This window comes from Micropterus dolomieu, linkage group LG22 (assembly GCF_021292245.1).
Source record: "Micropterus dolomieu isolate WLL.071019.BEF.003 ecotype Adirondacks linkage group LG22, ASM2129224v1, whole genome shotgun sequence".
NCBI lineage: Eukaryota > Metazoa > Chordata > Actinopteri > Centrarchiformes > Centrarchidae > Micropterus > Micropterus dolomieu.
The window spans coordinates 34461288-34470332 of record NC_060171.1 but is presented as its reverse complement, the minus strand read 5'-3'; the positions used below and the strand labels follow the sequence as shown (position 1 = coordinate 34470332).

Sequence of the window (9045 nt, the reverse complement as noted above, 5' to 3'; positions counted from 1 at the left end):
CTTACTTTATTCACCAACATATATTTGTGAGAGAGTCCACACTTCCTTCCAGCATATATCTCCAACATATGAGTTCCAGAATGCACAAGCAGTTGGTACTGCTACAAAGTCTTTTTGAACAGAGTGCTGATATTTTTATTGTTTTTGGAGACCGAATGGTTAAAACAAATTTTTCATATCATAGTTTCTGCAGGCTCAAGAGGAGGCAGCAAATTAGGTATACAAGTATCTTTGAAAATCATAATAACTCCAGAAGGGAGAGCATCAAAGACTATAGCAAATTGTACAGTTCTCACCAGACCAAAGACCAGAGATCAGAATAGAATAGAATACACGCAACAACTGGAAACGATAGAATGGGAAACCAACTGGTATGTTCATGTTCAGCTCTACAGACATATGACCAGCAACCAGCAGAGGATGCTGTTTGGTTAAATTAGATCTGAGCCTGAAACCGAGGCTCATCTGGGCATCTAGACACTGGAGTGAGTGCGACACAAACACACTAAAGACAGTTTCATATAGCGATCTGCTTTAATGGATATTATCTCACACATTTTGTTACTATAAAGATTCCTTTCATAATCAAAAAATCTAATTATGTTAAAAAAATTAATAAATTAATAATTTCACCCGTATAACATCAGAGAACAGTTAAAATGTACCAACACAATGTCCTAGAGCCCTAGGTGATCTCATCAGAAGTCTTGTTTTGTCCTCCTAAAAGTCCAGAACCCCAAAATATTCCATTTACTATAATGTTGAGACAGCAGATTTTCACATTTAAAAAGCTTAAACCGGAGAATGTTTAGGATGTTTACTTAAGCAATTAATCGTGTTTTAAAAGTTGCACATGCACACATGTTGCTGATTCCTTTTCATTGCAGCTTTCTAGTTGTTGCTATGATGTTAATGTTGTTCTGAAGGCTTTAATAGGTGATTTCTTGTCACCTACTGGAGCACTGACTGAATCCATACAGACACACTCTGTCGATGAGGTTATTTGAGAGCTTTAGACAGTGATGTCTGCTTTCACTCTGCTGGTTCCTCATCTGTCTTTTTGTTTTCTGGATGCAGCCATTCCTCATCCAAGTGCACACATAGTACAATATATAACAGTGATCTACAACAGGAAGGACAGCTACAGCATACACATATTTCAGCCTAGGTAGTGTCAAAGACTTTAATGGACAGGGGGACAAAGGAATGTTTGAAGTGGTGGTACCTGCTTAGAGGAGGAAAAGCTGACACTCAGGGTGGAGAACATGAGGTGGGACTGAGAATATTTTTTTGAACCTGTCCGATAATAGTTTGTCAGAGCATAAAATTCACACTCAGAATTCACTCAAATAAAACGGTGTGCAGAGAGGAGAATAGATGTAAAGTTTGACAGCAATGACATGATTGGCTGGTGGAGATTGTGGAAAAATCTGATTAATTTAACTTGAACCTGCACAGCAAAATTTCCCTTTTCTGACAGTGAGAGTAATTACACACTGTCGACACAGTGACATCCAGTATAGGCTCTGCCATACCGAGCTGCTGCTGTCGCTACAGTCGCTGCCCTTTCACCATTCAGCTCTAGCAAACCAATCAGTATGTGCCAGTGCAGGAACGTCGCCACAGACACCAGATTTACTGCGAGTATGGGGAAATTTACCTGGCTCAATCAGCATTTTTTTAACTCGTTTGGTAAGGGTTTGAATGTAACATATGTTCATTTTTATATAAAAGTCCTGCACTCCAGCTTTAAAGAGGGAGAAGAGAACTGTGAATGAAAGAGTAGCATAAGATAGTCTTGTACTATGCTTCATTAGACTGACAAAACTGTTAGATGCTGAAGTGGGAATACATGTAAACAGAAGATATGTCACATTTAAAAAAGAAAAGGGATGAAGGTAAGATAAGATAAATATCAGGATAATAGGTCAGTTATGAAGACAGTCACAAGGTAGAATAAATCAGGGGCACCTTGAATAAGGCAAATTGGTCCCCTGAACACTGACCACTTACAGTGTCTGTGCACGCATGCATTTGAGTCACCTAATGAAGGTTGTTGGTTGTTACACAGGTCTAAATTACTGATCGTGACTCTCCCTGATCAGTCCAGGACAGAAAAATGACCAGCAATGGGGAAAATAGATGGGTTAATGGGAATACCACTTAAGAATTTATAATTCTCCAAATACATACTGGAGCTACTCCAGAGACACTGAGGTACACATCTCGTGGACCGATGGAACAGCTGTTTTTCCTTTTCATGACTATCAAAAGCTTTCTTTCCTTAAATTTCCCCTGACTAGTGTATTAGGATTACATTCTGTTACTTGTTGCAAAAGTAGAATTTGTCTCCCAAACAAAAGTCTTGGAGATCAGTCGGTCTGTACACAGAGTGTGTATTCCACAGTAAAGATCATAAGAAGCTAAGAGAGATGTCCCCACAAAGAGAGGCAGCTATTATACCTTCTCTTCCTAAATAACACATAATTGCAGTGTCACGATGTAATGTGTTTAGATGGCTAGCATGCGGCTCCATTTGAAGATGACCTAAATGACGAGTGATTAAGTGTAATTTGCACATATGATTAATAGCAGGGGGCTACAGAGTGGTGCTAGTCATCTGCTGGGTTTAGTGGAGAGGACAGTCGCTTAGCTCTGTGATCAAATATATAAACTAAGTAAAATTACTTTATGTTTAGTTTGGTTTGATTGCAATAACCATCAGCTGAAAGAGAGCTCAATGATGAAACTCTGGAGTGTTTTCTCCGCCCTAAAATATGATATTTCAAATAAGACTGTTATGCAACAGTACAACATGAGCAACAGTGATGCTGAGATTTTCAGTTAAAACTAAAATAATATTAACAAAATATATTTATGTGGTTTCATGTACACAAAATGCAGCTCAGAGTGCTTTCCATTCAGCATAATGTCATTAACGTTAAACACAAGAGTAGAAAGAGCAAACTATTTAAACACTTACATTTAAAAAATGAGATAAGTAAAACAGTAACAAAGTAGTAGAGAATCTTATTTTAACTCAACGCTCGTGTTTCAGGATCGGGTTCCTTGTCCTCTCAAGGAAAGTCTGCTGTGCAGTTTGCTAACTTTGTGTCTCCTGTGGTGAGTTAGCTGTGTAACGTTAGCCCACGTTACACGTAACAAGCTCATATTTTATCATTTAGTTCACCTGGAGAGATTTTATGATTTTCACAACAATTGGTTATTCCCTCTACAACTGGAGTTAGCATGTCAGTCTCTTATATAGCCTCCATTTACCGCAGTCCGGTGACCAGTTAACATTTAGGTATATAGTGATAAAATCAGTAGGCTAGGCTAGTTTGACAGATCAGTGCAGAATGATCGTTATCTTAGTGACAGTAAACCATGATGTCACCAGTGTTGGGCAGTAACGTTGCTGTAATATTACTTTCCCCAGTAACTAGTAGTGTTACTAATTACTTTTCTAAAACAGTAATATTATTACTAGTTACTAAGGCAAGTACCGCTGCGTTACTTGTTACTTGATGTAAATTCACCACTGTGCTGCAGCTCAGCGGGACCGGACTTTGTTCAAGTCCAATGTTGGACAACGAGGGAGAGAGGCGTTCTTTCCACAGCTGGAAGTAGCTTCTGACATTTTTGTGTCACAGTCAAACATGCAAAGAACATTGTCGTCTATTAAACTCAAAAGCTTTCAACCGCAAACATTTCTACATCTGATTTATTGAAGCATCTGCTGAAGCAGCACAGCCACATGAAACTTACAGAAAGAAACTCCTGCAGATGCTGTCACTGATGTTTAACGTAACGTTTTGTATCTACTGAATACTGCTCTTATAAACAGGCTACATGTGCAGAAAAACAGCTGTTTAAAAGTCGGGATTTAATTGCTTTATTTTATTTTTTTCAGCCGGTGGCGTTAAGAAATGTTGGGCCTAGACTATATGCTTGAAACCATAGGTCTACCCTTGCTTCTGTTATTCATATGATGTTAGTTAAAAAGTCTTGAGAGACTGCTTTGTTTGGGGGTGAAGGGGGGTGGTAGTGTAAGCAGCGTTTCCCATAATTAGCCTATAATTTGGATAATTATCAAGGCAGACCACCACATATTGATTTTCTAATTATTTTACTAGGTGTAGGCTATTTAAAATAATTTTTAATTGAGGAGCTGTATTGAGGAGCATATATTAGTGCAGCACCTCCTCCCTCCCTCCCTCTCTCTCTCTCGTGAAAACCACTGCACAAATCTGTCCAAAGTTAGAATATCCCACCCCTGCCCCATTCTGTGGGAAACACTGGAAAGTAATATAGTAAAGTAACTAGTTAATTTTATCACCCAGTAATAAGTAAAGTAATATTACTTCTTTAAGGAGTAACTTAACTTAAGTAACTATTAATATATTACAATTTCTGAGTAACTTGCCCAACACTGGATGTCACTGTACTGTGTTTCTGTTGTTCTGTCCGAGCTGCTACTGGACTGCCAGCCTGCAGCACTGCTTTCTGAGCTACTTCTGCTGGCCCACTGGACTCTACTACATCTAAACTTTTCTGTACAAGTGTACATAGCAAAAGTACATGTTTTAGGTTGTGAGATATTTGTGTATATGTTTATTTACAGATCTCCGCAGTACACATTGGACAAAATTCCACAAATGTGTAAAAAGGAAGTTACAAATGTAACATGACCCACAAATTCACATGAAGTAATCTGCAAATGTGTAAAAACAGTTTTGTGTGTACACATCACCCTGTACTTTTTTGGATATAATTTTACACATCACAAATGTAAAAAGACACATTTGAAGATAGTGAAATATTTGCACACCATTGTACACATTTGTAGATTGTCTTCTGTGGGTTACAAATATTAAAGTCCAATTAAATCTTCCATACCTCCTCAACTCCGAAAATATTCAAGCACATTTTTGTTCCGTTATCACTTTTCGTAAAACTGTCAATATTTGAAATCTACACAGTTGATTTCTCACCTCAAAACTTCTCAGAAGTGGATTTGGTGATGAAATTACATACAAAAACTGTAAAATATCAAACTTTCTGCTGCTGGCCTCTGTCTGGTGCCCTTAATGATGACGCAGTGAATAGTGAACATTCTCTCTGACCAATCAGCAGTCTGCCATGTTTTCACGTTACATTTTAGTATCCCTCAGCTCGCTTGGAACCTCGATGGAGGTGATAGGAAAAAAGGTACAACATTTCAACAATGGAAAACCAAACAAAGGCAAGTCAAGCAGTGCAAGGGGCTGTATTTCAACAGGAACAACCACTCAATGTCACGATCCTGTCTGCAATGTCTTGTTTTGTACCTTTTGTGTTTAGTCGTCTTTATTATCTGTTATTTTTGAAGTCTGGGTTTTTGTTCCATGTCCTTAGTTCTGGTCTTTGCTCTTGGTTCTAGTGTGTACTATTTTGGTTTAGTCTTGTTCTCGTTCAGGTTCTGGTTCTTGGTAACGTACGTGTGTGTGTGTGTGTGTGTGTGTGTGTGTGTGTGTGTGTGTGTGTGTGTGTGTGTGTGTGAGAATGTGTGTGTTTCTGTCTTGTTGGTTATTCTCTCTGCCCCATGTCTGCTTGTCTAGTGTTCAGTAACCCTTGTCATGTCTGTTACCCCAGTGATCCCTGTGCATGTCTGTCTCTGTTTTCCCTGCTCTCTCTCTCCATGCCTGTGCCTCGTTAACCCTGATCTGTCACCTGTGTTGCTCCCGCCCTGCTCGTTATCCCTGTATATATATATATATATATATATATATATACACACCTGGTGTTTCGGTCTTTGTTGGGTCATTGTATGCTGTCTCCCTGAGTTGCTGTTTGATCGCTTGTTGTCTGCCCTCTCGTCGTGTTTCCCCGCACCATTTGGATTTCGGTTTGGACTCTGTATCAGCCACTCAACTTGTAAGTGTGCTCGCCTTTAGTTGTTTAAATAATCACTGAACTGTATCTGCCAGCTTCGCTGGTGGTCCAATCAACTCCTGTTCCCTCGTCGGTGGTCAGACCAGCACCAGCTCCGTTGGTGGTCCAGCCGACTCCTGTTCCTCATGCCCTGTCGGTGGTCCGACCGGCACCGGCTTTGCCGGTGAATTTCACCGCTAATGTAACATAATGTTACTAACGTAGCAGTGTTTATTTGATGTTTAACGTGCCAGCTGACTTGGTAATAAGCTAAAGCTAAGTTCGAGTTAACATGTGCTCTTTAAACTAGTATTCTCATGTATATTGTGTTGTTTATTGCAGATACCAGTACAGAGTCAATCAGACCAATGTAAAGTCTCAGACAGAACAGAAATTCTAACGAATCAAACTGTAAACAGCAAACCAGAAGCTGTATTTAATTTGGAGTTGTGCTTCATCAGTAAAGCCAAGTTAACAGTCCTACTGTGTCCGGCCTCGCTCTCTAATCGGAGTGTCTATGTGGATGAGGTGTTCCAGCGAATACAGTCCTAGCTCTCCGTAACACCACCTTTACCGGCCCCCTGCTTGGCCTCCAGCGGGTTTCCAGCCTCGTTGTTGGTCTTCCTGCCGTCCCCCTGAACTGCCCGGCCTCCAGGGCCTTACTCCGGGACGGCCACCTGGACTCTGTTTCCTCTCTGCTTTACCGGGCCTGTCGGGTCGTCCTCCTGAACTGTTTTGCCCGCTTGATCTGCCTGACTGAGTTGGGTTGTTCCCCCGGGCAACCTTCTGAACCCTGTGGACCCTCTGATCTTCCTGGCCTCATGGGTCACCCTCCAGGGTACTGTCACGATCCTGTCTGCCATGTCTTGTTTTGTACCTTTTGTGTTTAGTCAGCTTTATTATCTGTTCTTTTTGAAGTCTGGGTTTTTGTTCCATGTCCTTAGTTCTGGTCTTTGCTCTTGGTTCTTGTGTGTACTGTTTCGGTTTAGTCTCTTCTGTGTTCTCGTTCAGGTTCTTGGTAACGTATGTGTGTATGTATCTCCTGGTGTTTCGGGTCATTGTATGCTGTCTCCCTGAGTTGCTGTGTTATTGCTTGTTGTCTGCCCTCTCGTCGTGTTTCTCTGCACCATTTGGATTTTGGTTTGGACAACCTTTGTTTTGGACTCTGTATCAGCCACTCAACCTGTAAGTGTGCTCTCCTTTAGTTGTTTAAATAAATCAGTGAACTGTACCTGCCAGCTTCGAGTCCTGCATTTGGGTTCCACAAGCTGCCTCCTCACCACCCATCGTGACACTCAATCCCTAATTTATGAACAGTTAGTTATTAGACCCGCTAAAGGGGAATTGTGTTTTATTTCCAATCCCCTGCTTAATCACACCCTGACCTTTCACTAAAAGAGTGGACTGGTAATCCATATGTCACTCACATATGGATTGCTGAGGGGACACGGGTGGGGGCCTGGCAAACAATCACTGAGACACACCACCTAATCAGAAGACTCATATGGATTACAAGGAGGAAGCTGACCAGGAAGCTATGAAAGGAAAGTGTTGTGATGTGTTTGACAGAGAGGACCCAAAAGCAACGCTCAGGATGAATGGGTTTTCTTAAAGGGAAAAAGGGGTTGAGGGAGTGGAGGTGAGTGAGAGGCGGATGCCAGGGAAATGCAGGCACGGGGGTTGGGGGAGGCTTGAGGCAAATAGTGCGACCAGGTCTGGAGCAACGACGATCAAGCCATGGGGATGGAGTGGAGAGTTGAAATACTGGTGGAGATGAGGCTGATAGCTGGCAGGTGTGGCGGGCGGAGGTGGAGGTTGATGAGACACAGGTGTGGATTGTCAGGAGCAGAGAGAGAGAACACAAGCAAGGGGAGCAGAGGAGACACAGACAGGCAGGCCGAAACACAAGGGGAAAAAAACAGAATCGCAAGAAAAGAGACATAAACAAGACACTCACCGTCAGCCTGGCTGCCACCACAACAGAAAGGCCAATATCACGCAACTGCAAGACTGAGAAGGATTCAGGATCATTCAGGCACGTGATAATCACTGTGAGAAGAACCCACAGCCAAACCAGATGTACTTTGAAAGTGCCATGAGATCCAATAAAACAGTTTAATTTAGCTATAAACAGATTAGCAAACTGGATATTGTTTTGCAGTTTCAGATTTTCCAGTTTGGTCTACTAATTTAGTCATTTCTAAATAACACCGTAGAAACATACAGGGCACACAGAACTCCCTGAATGGTTTGATGGTATGAGAATGATGTGATTCATTTGCCATGGCCTTCACTGTCAACAGATTTCAACCCAAATGAACACCAATTTTGGAGTGACATGTTAGATAGGGCTCTCCACCACCATCATCAAAACACAAAAATAGTTCCTGCAATGCATATTTTCTCCCATCTAGTCTGTCTGTTAAACTATAAACAATGCATCCTGTGTCATTGTCATCAGTGTGACAAGTGCAGATTCCCAGAGTTAATGACAACATGATGACTTCAGTGTAGAAAGGGTTTGGTCAGAGTTAGATGATGAACACTGTATTTATAATTCGGCAGAAAGGAACAGACAGTAATATAATATAATAATAATCCTTATTTGTAGAGCACTTTTCAAAAACAAGTTACAAAGTGCTTTAACAAGTGTAAAGAATAATAAAAAAAAAAAAAAAAAAAAAAGATAAGAGCATGAAAATTTTATATAAAATTAGTAAAATAAAATAAAAGGGATAAAATAAAGTCAAATAAGATCGGGAAAAGCTCTCCTATAAAAGTATGTTTTAAGAAGGGACTTAAAAGAGTTCACTGACTCAGCCGACCTGATTTCCTCGGGCAGGCTGTTCCAGAGCCTCGGGGCCCTGACAGCAAACGCTCTGTCCCCTTTAGTTTTCAGTCGAGACTCTGGAACAGACAACAGACCTCTGCCCGAGGATCTCAAGGTACGTGCTGGTGCGTATGGGACTAAAAGGTCAGAAATATAACAAGGCGAGAGGCCATGAAGAGCTTTAAAAGTGATCAATAGAATTTTAAAGTCAATTCTAAAACATACTGGGAGCCAGTGTAATGAAGCTAAAATAGGAGTAATGTGGTCATATTTCTTTGTTCTGGTTAAAAGCCTGGCAGCTG

The 9045-nt window shown here is 41.0% G+C and overlaps 1 protein-coding gene across 1 annotated transcript in view; it reads left to right on the top strand.

Annotated features, from left to right (window-relative positions):
* The window catches only part of ntrk3a (neurotrophic tyrosine kinase, receptor, type 3a), a 530438-nt gene that overhangs the window by 128137 nt on the left and 393256 nt on the right, over positions 1–9045 (top strand). The window lies entirely within an intron of this gene.